Raw genomic sequence first — 13,689 nt, forward strand, 5'->3', positions numbered from 1 at the left:
TCATTTGAACTGTTGCTTTTGCCAAAAGTCTCTTTCCCAGGGAACAGTGAGCTCCTAAAATGAGCAGATGATTCCTAGCTACCATTCAGAAAGAATAATACAGGATGTGTTATTAGATTGCTAGGTTCATGTGGTATTGACCCCTTGTTAATTCCAAGCCCTGTGCTGAGTACAGTGGCCCACAATTCTTAGAATTTTAGAGTTTAGAGATCATTTCATCAGTAAGTAGAGCGGAAACTGTAACAATTAAGTGACTTGCCCAAGGTCACACAGCTGGTTAGTGAAAAAGTCAAGCTTTCCTGGCTCCTGGTCCACTGCCCATTTCCGTGACCAGAGTTAATAGTGTTGAGAGTTGGGCCAAGTGTCTGGATCTGTAACAGAACCATGTCATGAAACCTTCGTACTCACATTTCCACCCCAGGAGTCAAATACTGTTCCAGTGGGCAGCTGGGGTCTCAGAACATCCGTGATTTCAGTCTTCTATGTGTTCCTGTCTTGCCCCACTCTAACCCCAGTCCTCACAGATAATCTGAAACTAGTTGCCCATGTCAGTTAAATTAGTTAAGCAAGATGTTTCTGAAAGCTTATTCTAAACATTTCATGTAAATGGAATCATACAACATATAGCCTTTTGTGTCTGGATTCTCTCACTTAAAGTTTTCAAGGTTCATCCATTTTGTAGCATGAGTCTTTTCTTTTTTTATGACTGAATGATATTCCATTGTTAGATATGCCATGTTTTGTTTCATCAGTTGATGGACGTTTGGATTGTTTACACTTTTTGGCTGTTATGAATAATAATGCTATGAAGATCCATGGACAGGTTTTTGTGGGGATATATGCTTTCAGTTCTCCTGGGTATTTACCTAGGAGTAGAACTGCTGGGCCATGTGCCAACTCTAAGTTTAAGTTTTTGAGGAATTGCCAAACTTTTCCCAAAGAGACTGCACCATTTTACATTCCCACTGGCAATGTATGAGGTTTCCAATTTCTCCACATCCTTGACAATACTTGTTATTGTCCATCTATTGATTATAGCCATCCTAGTGGGTATAAAGTAGTATTTCGTTGTGCTTTTGATTTGCATTTCCCTAATAGCTAATGATGTTGGGCATCTTTTCTAATGCTAATGAGCCATCTTGTGCACCTTCTTTAGAGAAATGTCTGTTCTGATCCTCTGTGTTGTTTGTCTTTTCATTCTTGAGTTGTAAGAATTCTTTATATATTCTGGATATTAATTCCTTATCAGATATATGATTTGCAAATTTTTTCTCCCATTCTGTGCACTGACTTTTGACTTTTGTGATAATGTCCTTTAATGTACAAAAATTTTCAGTTTTGATGAAGTCCAACCTGCTTTTTCTTTTGTCCCTTATACTTTTAATGTCATATCTAAGAAACTGTTGCCTAATCCGAGGTCACAAAAACTTGTATACATTTTCTTCTTAAGAATTTAATAGTTTTATGTCTTAACTTTTCGGTTTCTGAGCCATTTTGAGTTAATTTTTGTATATGGTGTGAGGTACAGGTCCAGCCTCATCCTTTTGCATGTGACTATCCATTTGTCCCAGCACTCTTTGTTTAAAGGACCTCACCTTTCCCCACTGAATTGTCTTGGCACCTTTGTCAGTCAGAAAATCAAGTGACCATAAATACATGGATTTTCTGGACTCTCAGTTCTATTTCATTGATCTGTATGTCTGTCTTTATACCAGGACCACACTGTCTTGATTATCGTTGCTTTATGATAACTTGAAATCAGGATGTGTGAGTCCTCCAACTTTGTTCTTTGTTTTCAAGATCATTTTGGCTGAGTCCTTACATTTTCATTCAGATTTTAGGGTCAGCTTGCCAACTTCTGGAAAAAGAAAAGTCAATTAGGATTTTGATAGGTATTATGTTAAATCTGTAGTTCAATTTGAGGAGTATTGTCACTATAATAATATTATATCTTCAGATATTTGGATCAGAACACAGGGTGTCCTTCCATTTATTTAGATCTTCAATTTTTTTCAGTGATGTTTTGTAATTTTCAGTGTACACCTCATGAACATCTTTTGTTAAATAATTTATTCCTGTTTTATTATTTTTGATGCTGTTGTAAATGAGATTATTTTCTTAATTTCAATTTTGGATTGTCTGTTGCTACTACACAGAACTGTAGTTGATATTTGTATATTGCTCTTCTATCCCATGACCTTATTGAACTTACTTTTGTTTGTTTGTCTGTTTTTGTGGACTTAGAACTTTCTGTATATGAAATCATGTCCTGTGCAATAGAGATAGGTTTTACTTCTTCCTCTCCAATCTGGATGCCTTTTATTTATTTTTCTTGCCTAATCACCCCGGCTAGAACTTCCAGTACAATGTTGAATGGAAGTGCCTTGTTCCTGATCTTAGGAGGAGAGCTTTTAGACTTTCACCATTAAATATGGTGTTAGCTGTGGGTTTTTCATAGATGTCCTTTATCAGGTTGAAGAAGTCTCTTCTGTTTCTTGCTTGTTGAGTGTTTTTATCATAAAAGAGTGTTGGATTTTGTCAGATTCTTTTTCTGCATCTAATGAGATGATCGTATAATTTTTGTCCTTTATTAATGTGATGTGTCATGACTTTTTCTTGCTGAGTAGTATTCCATTATATGCATGTGTTGTTTATATTAATTCACCAGTTGAAATACATTTTGGCACTTCCACTTTTTGGAAATTGTGGATAATGCAGCTCTGGTAGCATTATTTCACTTTTTGGAAATTGTGAATAATGCAGCTCTGAGCATAGAAGTATTTGTGTGGCCATATGTTTTTATCCTTCATAAGTAAAACCTAGGAAAGGAATTACTAGGTCATATGATAAGGATTCTTTAGGTAATAAGAAACTGCCAAACTGCTTTCCAAAGGGCCTTACCACTTTGCATTCCCAGCAACAATGTGTGAGAGGTCCAGTTATTCTGCATCCTCATCTAGATGTGATATTGCCCCTCTTGTTAATTTTAGCCATTCTGGTACATGTGTAGTGGTGTCTCACTGTGATTTTAATTTGCATTTCCCTAATGACCAGTTATGCTGAGCACCTTTTCGTGTACCGTATTTGCCATACATATATCTTTCTTGGTAAAGTGTCTATTCAAATCTCTCGCACATTTCTTTTTTAAATTGTGTTTTTCTTACTACTGAGTAGTGAAAGTTCTGTGTTCTGGATATAAGTATTTTATGCAAACATTTGTTAAAGATTTTCTACCTATCTGTTGCTTGTCTTTTTTCTTAACAATGTCTTTTTTTTTTTTTTTTCGCGGTACGCGGGCCTCTCACTGTTGTGGCCTCTCCCGTTGCGGAGCACAGGCTCCAGATGCACAGGCTCAGCGGCCATGGCTCACGGGCCCAGCCGCTCAGCGGCATGTGGGATCTTCCCGGACCGGGGCACGAACCCGTGTCCCCTGCATTGGCAGGCGGACTCTCAACCACTGCGCCACCAAGGAAACCCTTAACAATGTCTTTTGAAGAGCAACTGTTTTTAATTTTGATGAAGTCTGATTAATCCATTTTTTCTCTGTGTCTTACGCTTTTTGTGCCCTAGTAAAGAAGTCTTTGCCTATCCTAAGGTCACAATGATGTTCTCTCAGGTTTTCTTCTAAAGTTTGCTTTGTTTTTTTTTTTCCTTTTTTTTGGCCATGCCGCGCCGCATGTGGGATCTTAGTTCCCCGACCAGGGATTGAACCCCCAACCCCTTGCATTGGAAGCATGGCATCTTAACCACTGGACCACCAGAGAAGTCCCAGGTTTTCTTCTAAAGTTTGCTATTTAAGGTTTTACGTTTAGATCCATGGTCCACTTTAAGCTAATTTTCATGTATGTCATGAGATAAGGTCAAAGTTCTCTTTTTTTGTTTTTTTTCATATGAATATCCAGTTGTTCTGGCTCAGCAAGATCTCTGGGCTCTGGGTTCCCCCTCTCTGTGCTGGAGCATGGAAGTTGCCTCTAGGTAGTAGTCCAGGGCAACTATAAGGCCTACCTTGTTTGTTTCCTTCTCTCAGGGAAACATACTACTCATGTCTGATGTTTAAAAACGATAGTTTCATACATTTGTCTAGTTTTCTAGTTGTTTATGGCAAAGGGCAATTTCTGTAGCAGTTAAATTTTCATGGGTTAAAGCAGAAATCACTTTCATCACTTTGTTTTGAAACCTCTTAGTTCCTCAATTGCAAAGTGGGGATAATACCTTCAGAGGATTGAGGTGAAGGTCACATGAAAAAAACTGTAAAAACTCCATGAAAAGTAACACAAAAGGAAAACTCCAACACTGTAAGAAAAGCAGCTATTAGGAAGTAATATTGATAGCAAGAACAAAGAAATGAATGGTCATCTCATCCAGAGGAGGAGACAGAGCTTCTGCTGGTCCCATGGCCAGGTATGCTTACTCCCAGACTCACCTCCATTGCCCATCTGGCAGAATTTACTTAATTCCTCCCTGGCTGGGGCCAGACTTCACATTAAGTAGCATTTGCAGTCCAGCCAGACTCTCTTGGGTTTGCCAGCTGTAAACTATACCTTGTAGCATCATTCCCAGAGACATTGATGTAGTCCAGTGGTGCCAGGAACCTCTTCAGTCTTAGAGTCTGTGTCTCCCAGAACTGTAAACTGTAGTGCTGGCAAGGGATTGAAATCAGTGGTCCTAGTCTCTCATTACAGGTGAGACAACAGAGGTAAGCCCCAGTTATTTAAAGGAGTCTTCCCAGCCGGCTACTAAGACTCTCAAGTTGATTTCACACTGTATCTCATTGCCTAAGGGTGGAAGAGAAGCCTGAGGTCCTTTGTGGGGAAAAGGTTAAATTAAACAGGGATGTCTAAGGTGTGATGATAAGGAAGTTTCTGATTTCCCAGTTTTGTCCTTAGAAGCAATTCGCTGACAAAGAATCCAGAGCAGTGTATTACTTAGAAGTAATTTTATGTTTGTGTCTTTGGGTTGTCATGTGTTTATCCACAAGTATTTCCTGACTTCCTCCCAGTGTTGGGCAGAAGCAGGGATGGGATGATGGGTGGAGGCGAGAAGTAAAAACTGCTGGTCCCACCCGGTGCCTGATGAGCTCATTTTTAGCCTACCCAAATCCTTCCAGAGCTCTTCTGACTCCGTGTTGTCCAAGCCACTGGGACTGTGCCTATTTTACGGGTTGACTAGAGAGTCCTTCAAATAGTATTCTCAGAAACTCTTCCTTCTTCCTCAACAGCAGATAAGGAATTCTGTGCTTAAAAAAAATACTTTGGGAATAGGCTGGGACAAGGGAAAGGGGGAATGTTTTCAAAGGGGTGTGTGTCAGGCACCATACCTATGAAAGCCGGGCATGAGACCTAGAGACCTAGGAGTCCAGAGACCTAGAAACAAAAGTAGGCAAGAAATAAACAACTAGTACCAGTTCAGGGCACTTCTCTAGACAAAGTTAGTCTCCAAACCCTTCCACTAGGTCATTCTACGTGTTTGTAACTGGAAGGGCCCCTCGGGTCTGGATTACAGTTTACTGGGAGGGGCAGAGGATTAAATAGAAGAATGGAATTTCCCTTCGATAAGGAGAAGCCAAGATTTATTAAATCAGTTGATTTGTTGTTGTTGTTGTTGTAGTTCCTATGGTTTCCTTTTCTCTACAAATACAGTTTTTTTTTAACTGAGAAATAGCATAACAGGACATTAACATTCACGGAGTGTACAAATTATCATCTGTGATTATTTTTAGAACCAGTTTATCAACTGTTCCAGATAAGAACTTTTGTTGGATCTGATTACAGATCTCTCTAACCAGAGCTACAGATCTTTGAAACAGAAAAAGTTGGCCCTTTCATTATGCCTTAAAAGTAAAATCTGCTTCGTATTTCCTCACTCTCTACTTCTTTAAGGAGGGTAGATTCTGAGGGGGGGAAGGATAGGGGAAATTTCTACAAAATTTTCTTGACCAAATGGTATCAGAGAATTCAGAACCATTACAATATATGAAAGAGAAATTCATTTGTTCATTTATTCATTCAAGCCAGAGGGAACAGCATGTGCAAGGTCAGGCAGAAAACAGAACATTCTTCTGAGGCTCAGTCAGTGGCAAGTGACCACCATAGCGGCACAATCAATATCATTGCCATTTACATGGTATCCACAGTAAGTGACTTACTCCATAGCAGTGAAACTATTTTTTTTTTCTGTTTTGTTGGTCCTTTCAGTCCTGAGGAGGATCCTTCCCCCTTTATGGATTCTGATTGCTGCTTACAAGTAGAGCACGTTTGCTGTGATTACTGGGGTTTTAGCTTCTCCCATAACCATCTCTACTGGGGCCAAGAAAACTCTGTCAATTTGGGCCTGTACACTTACTTCCTCTGGCCCCTTTTATTTTGGCCAGCTCAGCACAAAGCAATCAGGCTATCTTGGTTCGTGACATTAACAGCGAAGGCCAGGAACTATGTAATATTCAGGAGCTCTTTGGTTGAGCACTAGATGAAGGGGTTGACATATGATTAGGGGCCATGGTGTATAAAAACAAATACCATTAAACACTAGAATTATACACGTTCGGCATGGCAAGATGTTTACACTATGAGAAGCACGGATGATCTCAGATGGTCTGAAGTAGTGGTTCTTAAAGTGTGGTCCCTGCATCAGCAGCAGCATCACCCAGGATTTGTTAGAAGTGTGATTTGGGGGGCCCCGTCCCAGACCTAGTGAATCAGGAACTCTGGAGGTGAGTATGCCGAAGTTTGAGAGCCAGTCATCTAAGGTAACAGCACAGCCACCATCCTGGGGATATGCTCAGTGATTGGAATGTCAGGTGAAACTGCCCTCTCGCTTTTAATTGTTATTTTTCTTTTTTCTTTTTTTTTTTTTTTTGCGGTACACGGGCCTCTCACTGTTGTGGCCTCTCCCATTGTGGAGCACAGGCTCCGGACGCGCAGGCTCAGCAGCCATGGCTCACGGGCCCAGCCGCTCCGCGGCATGTGGGATCTTCCCAGACCGGGGCACGAGCCTGTGTCCCCTGCATCGGCAGGCGGACTCTCAACCACTGGGCCACCAGGGAAGCCCTTAATTGTTATTTTTCAATCTCTTTCTCTCTGTTTGCCGAGTACTTAGAGTTAAATTCACCTAAATTAAATGCTCTTATGGTGAAACTCCACTATATCCATAATTATGTGGTAATGATATCATCCACATTGTTTTCCAGAATGTTCTCGTCAAAGCTATTTAGATTAACATGAATCGTTTAAAATTACGTTGATTTTTTTTTGTTTTTTAACAAACCTGTAGCTCAGAAAATCAAAGATAAATGCCCCATGGGCCTGCCCTTTGGGGCTGTGTTCCTCCTTTGGGGAGGAGACTGACTTCACTAAATAATAGAACGGATTTGGGAACTAGGAGCTGACCATGCTCTAGGTAGTGCTGCTTTTTAAATCCTCTTTCAGCAGCCTGGGTTGATGTTAGCGCCCTACCTTGGTTGGTTAGAGAATGGCAGCTTTGAAATCCAGTTAATTTAGCAATCACTGTTCAGGTTGCAGACATAACACTGAAATCTGCAACTTGTCAAAGAACTAAAACTGCTAAAATAACACATCTGAGATTCCCAGAGGGAATTGTGTGAATGGACCACTTTGCTCCTTCTCACAGACACTCTACTCGCTGTCCTGAGGGACTCGGCAAAGTCCCTTCATTCCTCTCTAGGACACCTCTGTTCAGGCTGGGCATGTTCTCCAAACACATCAACCTCAGGAAACTTGATCAACTTCTCCAAAGCTGCAGTTCCCTAATGCTACTCCCTGGTGATATTTTCACAATAAAACTATAGCAAAATGACAACTATAGCAAATTTTTCTTTAAACCACATTTTTTTAAAAAATTGTCCTTTATGATGACACTAAAAATCTATGACTTTTTTGGTGTTCAAATAGCCTTTCTTTCACGAAATAATAGATGGTAGGTTTTTAACATCCTTTCTTTACAAAATAAAATGTTGGCAACTTATACCAGCCTGTCACATTGTTTTTGATATTTGATTGATTCTTGAATTCCAAACTTGAGAATTATTTCTCCATTGAACCGGGACATAGCACAGCAGGAGGTATTGTCTTTCCAAGTGAATCCAGCCAATAAGCCATTCCTTTGAAGGCTGGAAATATGCTTGCTCTAAAGAAGAAAAAAAGAAGTTAATTTCAAAAGTGAAATCAAATTGGATGTTTAGAATCAGTCACACATACTTGGGTGACTAAAATGACTACACTGTTGGGAAACTCCAAAGATATTCCAAACAAGGAGGGCTGGGAAAAAACTGCAATTAACAAGAGTTTATAAAAATCATCTAAGTAATGAAAAATAAGATGGGGCGATTAAAGGGGAGGGACTTGATTCTTTAATTGGAACACTTGACTTTCCAGGAAAGATAGAAAGGAGGCAACCCAAAGCCAGCAAAATTGAAATTGCAAGTAGAAAAGTTATCTTCTAGAGAAGAGGGTTGCCAGACCTCAGACTGAAGAAGAACTAAGTGCCATCAAAGAACTAACTTGAGGTTTTTTGTATCTTTTGTTTGTTTGTTTGTTTGTTTTGTATCTTGTGGACAGCAGGCCCTCACAAAAATGGAAACAAGTACTTGGTGTTGATCTCAACTTTGAAATGCATTTGGTAGGGCAGGACACAAAACTGTGCTTCACTAGGAAGAAATCCTGGTTGTGAGATCCATTTGGTGAGCTCTACGTGCTGTGGGGTGCAGAGCCCATAAAACAGTAGCTGTGACCTCAGCTGAATAATAGAATCACCTGGGTCATCTTGAAACCAGGCTCGCCCCAGAGATGCAGTCAAGTGTCCCCTGACATAAGTGTTTTTCTAAAACTCTCCAGATAAATTTAATGTACCTCCCGGGCTGAGAAACTGCTGTGCTAGAGAGGAAAGCAATACGTCCTTTTTAGTCACTGCTGCTGCTCATGTTTCTAATCCCAACCTCCTGTTCTGCCCAGAGACCCCCTCACTCTGGCAGAGGGGCAGAGGGTGTTCTGTGGTCCACATCTAAATGGGAACTCCATGAGAGCAGAGCCTGGTCTTTCTAATTCACTGCTACACCCTAGCCCTAGAACAGAACCTGTATATAATGAGCCAGTATCAAAGGCCTGCCTGCAAGGGGCCTTTATAGAGTTTATTCATTCTTTTAAATTCTTGGAGGTTTCCGTTCCTTTGATGTTTTTATTGGTAAGAGAAAATGGGGGGCAGTGAACTTTCTAGTTCTTCACTGTGGTGAAGTACTGGGCTGGAATCAGCTGTGCTCTTTGGAACTGCAGCCGCTACTGCCCATCCCGAAAACCCTGTGAGCCCCTATGAAAGTCGTAGCCGAGGAGTGTGGTTCTCAGCTGGGGCACAGAGCAGAATTACCTGTTCTTAAGACTCCAGATGTCAGGACTTCCCTGGTGGCGCAGTGGTTGAGAATCCGCCTTCCAATGCAGGGGACACGGCTTCAATCCCTGGTCGGGGAACTAAGATCCCATATGCTGCAGGGCAACTAAGCCCACGCGTGCTCTAGAACCCATGCACCAAAACTAGAGAGAAGCCTGCGCGCTGCAAGGGGAGATCCCTCATGCCTGCAGCTAAGACCGGACACACCCAAATAAGTAAATAAATATTAAAAAAAAAAAAAAAGACTCCAGATGTCTGTGACCAACTCCAAACCAACCGAATCAGAATCTACAAGGGTGGGATTGAGGCATGGTTGGTTTTATTAAAACCATCACCTGAGACTTCCCTGGTGTCGCAGTGGTTAAGAATCCACCTCCAATGTAGGGGACATGGGTTCGAGCCCTGGTCCGGGAAGATCCCACATGCCGCAGAGCAGCTAAGCCCATGCACCACAACTACTGAGCCTGCGCTCTAGAGCCCATGAGCCACAACTACTGAAACCCGGCCGCCTAGAGCCTGTGCTCCACAACAAGAGAAGCCACCGCAATGAGAAGAAGCCCATGCACCGCAACGAAGAGTAGCCACCACTCGCCGCAACTAGAGAAAGCCCGCGCACAGCAACGAAGACACGACGCAGCCAAAAATAAATTAATTAAAAAAATTTTTTTAATTAATTAAAAGAAAAAAACCATCCCCTGAGGGCAGTGGTTTTGAAGTACGTGGCCCAGCAGCAGCATCACCTGGGAGCTTGTTAGAAATGCAGATTCTCAGCCCCCACCCCCGCCCTCCTGAATCAGAAACTTTGGGGGTGAGGCCCAGGCAGCAGTCTGTGATTTAACAAGCCCTCCAGGTGGTTCTGATGCTCACTCAAGTTTGAGAAACTCTGCTTTAGGACACCTCATTGGGTCTTGCTGCAGAACCAAGAACATTTTTTCTAAGCAGCAGTTTGGAGAAAGTGCCTACATGAATGTCATCTGATAGTTTCCTAGCTTGTGGCTCCGACCTACCCTCCCCTGCTGCTCCTCTATTGACACATTAATTCAGCGAACCTGTTCGCAGGTCTCTCCTGTCTACTCTCTCCCAACTCCCCTGAGCACCTGCCCTGACCTTTCCTCTCCCAGGCAGGCACCTCTGGGCAGCCTCAGTGCCCATAATAAATAAATAGATAGATAGATAGATAAAGGCTGGGCGCGTCTTAGTTGCTGTGCGCGGGCTTTCTCTAGTTGCGGCGAGCGGGAACTACTCTTCGTTGAGGTGCGAAGGCTCTCGTTGCGGTGGCTTCTCTTGTTGCAGAGCATGGGCTCTAGGCACACGGGCTCAGTAGTTGTGGCTCGCAGGCTCTAGAGCACAGGCTCAGTAGTTGTGGCACACGGGCTTAGTTGCTCCGCGGCATGTGGGATTTCCCGGACCAGGGCTCGAACCCGTGTCTCCTGCATTGGCAGGTGGATTCTTAACCACTGTGCCACCAGGGAAGTCCCTGCCCATCTTAAATTTTGTTCCCTTCTGAAAGCCCCACCCCTTTTTTTTTTTACTTACGATAGAAAATAAGTGCACGTTGCTTTCATTTTGGTCATTCTTATGGCTTTCGTATTCCCTTTACCTACAATTCCCTGTGTGACCTTGGGCAAGTAACTTAACCTCTTTCCTCATCTGTAAAATACCAGGGAATCATAACAGCACCTACTTCATTAAATGATTTAGTACTTGTTGAAGTGCTTAGACTAATACTCAACGAGTGTCAATTCTAAAAGTAATTATTATTCATAGCATTAAATAATGGATATATAATATTCTATAGTGCCTGGCACGTTAATACTCAATAGTTGTCAGCTCTTCTCACTAATGATTTTAGGGTACTAAGCATTTCGCAATTTTAGTGGCTGTCTTTATCCTCCCATCAGTTTTAAATCTCTTTGACAGCAGGTAATTTTTCTTTCTCAGCTCTGAATCTCTGTATCTCCAAAGTACCTACTATATGCTTAATGCATGCTTATGGGATTATACTGAAGTCCACAGACAGTGGAGGCCAAGAAGTCCCAAAGAAGCCCTTCCTGAGCAGGTGCCCCATGTCCCCTATCTTTGGGGTTGTGCCTTCAGTCCTGGGCTGCTTGATCATGTCATCCTTCCTCAAGGTCTTAAAGGAAGCAAGTATGTCTGGGTGCCTAGCTCTTGAGTCCAGCGGACTATACACTCCGCCTGGAATACCTATAGCAGGTTCATCTGAAAATTATCCAGAATGACCAAGACAGTTCTTCCTGTTTTTAATTATGTTTTAAAGAGCATGTCTCTGAGCCATGTTTCTGACTCCTAGCCTAACAAGTGAAAACCCTTTTTGATACAGTGTTGTCCTCAGGTAGCAGTGGGTGGGAAGGCTAGGAAAGTGACACCTGGAGATCACTGGAGTGTGGTCTTCTCATTTCTAAATTATACTGGGATTAGGTTTTTAGGCATTGAAAATAGAGATGATGACACAAAAGTTGAGGATCCTGACACCTGGGGTTTTCCCTGCTGCTTTGCAAAGAAGGCTGCCCTCCTGCTGGAACTTAGACCTCAGCAGAGTCTGGGTTAAGAGCAGCGGTGTGTCTGCAAGCACAGCTAGCAGGTTGGGGGTGGTGGCCTCTAGGGGCACCATCATATAGGAGCCCAAGCCCCTCTTCTACCTTTCTGCAGAAACTTCTTTTTTTTTTTTTAATTAATTAATTTATTATTTATTTTTGGCTGCATTGGGTCTTTGTTGCGGTGCACGGGCTTCTCATTGCAGTGGCTTCTCTTTGTTGTGGAGCATGGGATCTAGGCGCACAGGCTTCAGTACTTGTGACTTGCAGGCTTAGTTGCTCCCGCAGCATGTGGGATCTTCCCAGACCAGGGCTCGAACCCATGTCCCCTGCATTGGCAGGCGAGTTCTCAACCACTGCGCCACCAGGGAAGCCCCTGGAGAAACTTCTTTTTGAAACAGTTTGATGTGTAACAGGAATAGTCTATATTTTTATTATTTATTATTGCAATAATTCCTGGATTATTGCAAGCCTATGTAATATTTCAATTCCAAGTGAGTTTTTTCCAACTGTTACTTTAATCTTTTACATTTTTATTCTGTTTGTGATCGTTTTCTAGGAGTCAGTAGTGTTCACTGAGTTATGAGATATCGAAATTTTAGCAAGGCATTTGATGAAGTCTCTCCTGATGTTCTTGTAGATAACATGTGAGCAGAATGGTAGAGTTAGGAGGATTCATAACTGGGGAATACCTAGACCCTAAGAGAGGTGGTTAATGAATTGATGAGAGCTTGGAGTGGGGTGGGGGGTGGGGCAGGCAGGGAGCCAACTATAATACTCACCAAAGCCCTCTGTGCTCCACGCTGGTCCAGTCCACATCTTTAGTGATAACTTACAGCCTGCCTGTCAAATTGAGGTTTACCCAGCTTCTATTGGATGATGAATGTGCTGTATGAAGAATCTGGGTTCTGGGAGGTACCCAAGACTCCTTCCCCAGCCAGTCCCCCAGTGCTGCCAGTTTTATTCCTTCGATGCTTCTCAAACGCATCTTCTTCCTGTCTGTTCCTTACTTTACACCCTCATCATTTCTCTCTTCCACTACTGCAGTAGTTGTTCAGCTGGGCTCCCTGCCTCTAATATTGGCCTCTCAGCAATAAGAACACTTCAGTGGACATGTTCACCTGACCTTGTTGCTTAAAATAACCCCTCGATGGCATCCCCTTGCCTGCAGAAAAATGTCCAACCTCCTTCGCGTGGCCGAGGAGGTTCCCCATGTCCTGGACATGCTGCTGCTCTAGCCTCATCTCCCGCTGTTGCCCACCTCGAATTCTGTGCTGAGGTCAGACTGCCTATAGTTCCTCACGTGGTCCATTCTGTTTTATGCCTTTGAACCTTTGAACCTTTGCTTTGAACCTTTGCTTGGTTCCAACGCATTCACCTCTCTCTGCCTCTTTAAAGACTCAGGTGATCACTTCCACCACTATATTAGAATCACCTAGTCATTCATTTCTCTTTCTCAAATTAGAATATAAACCTCCCTAAAGGCATTATTCTTATTTCACTTAGCACCCAGCACATAGTAAGCAGGCAATAAATATTTGTGATCAGAACTGAGAATACAAAAAGATCTCGGCAATCTAAAAGGCAGACCATAAAATTTAACAGGGATCTGCTTCGGTTTCAAACAAACAAAGAAAACAAGTCTTGATCTAAGTCCTGAGTACAAGGTGGGAGATGGATGACTCACCACTGTCAGTGGACCATGTGAAAAAAAAAAAAGGCCTGCGGTTCAGTTGAC

General features: G+C 42.4%; 1 protein-coding gene across 7 annotated transcripts in view; it reads left to right on the plus strand.

Annotated features, from left to right (window-relative positions):
* Window positions 1-13,689, plus strand: part of THADA (THADA armadillo repeat containing) — a 313,719-nt gene that overhangs the window by 243,088 nt on the left and 56,942 nt on the right. The window lies entirely within an intron of this gene.

The sequence above is a fragment of the Aethalodelphis obliquidens genome, unplaced genomic scaffold (genome assembly GCF_003676395.1).
Source record: "Aethalodelphis obliquidens isolate GAN/ISIS:26980383/991018 unplaced genomic scaffold, ASM367639v1 scaffold12, whole genome shotgun sequence".
Classification (NCBI taxonomy): domain Eukaryota; kingdom Metazoa; phylum Chordata; class Mammalia; order Artiodactyla; family Delphinidae; genus Aethalodelphis; species Aethalodelphis obliquidens.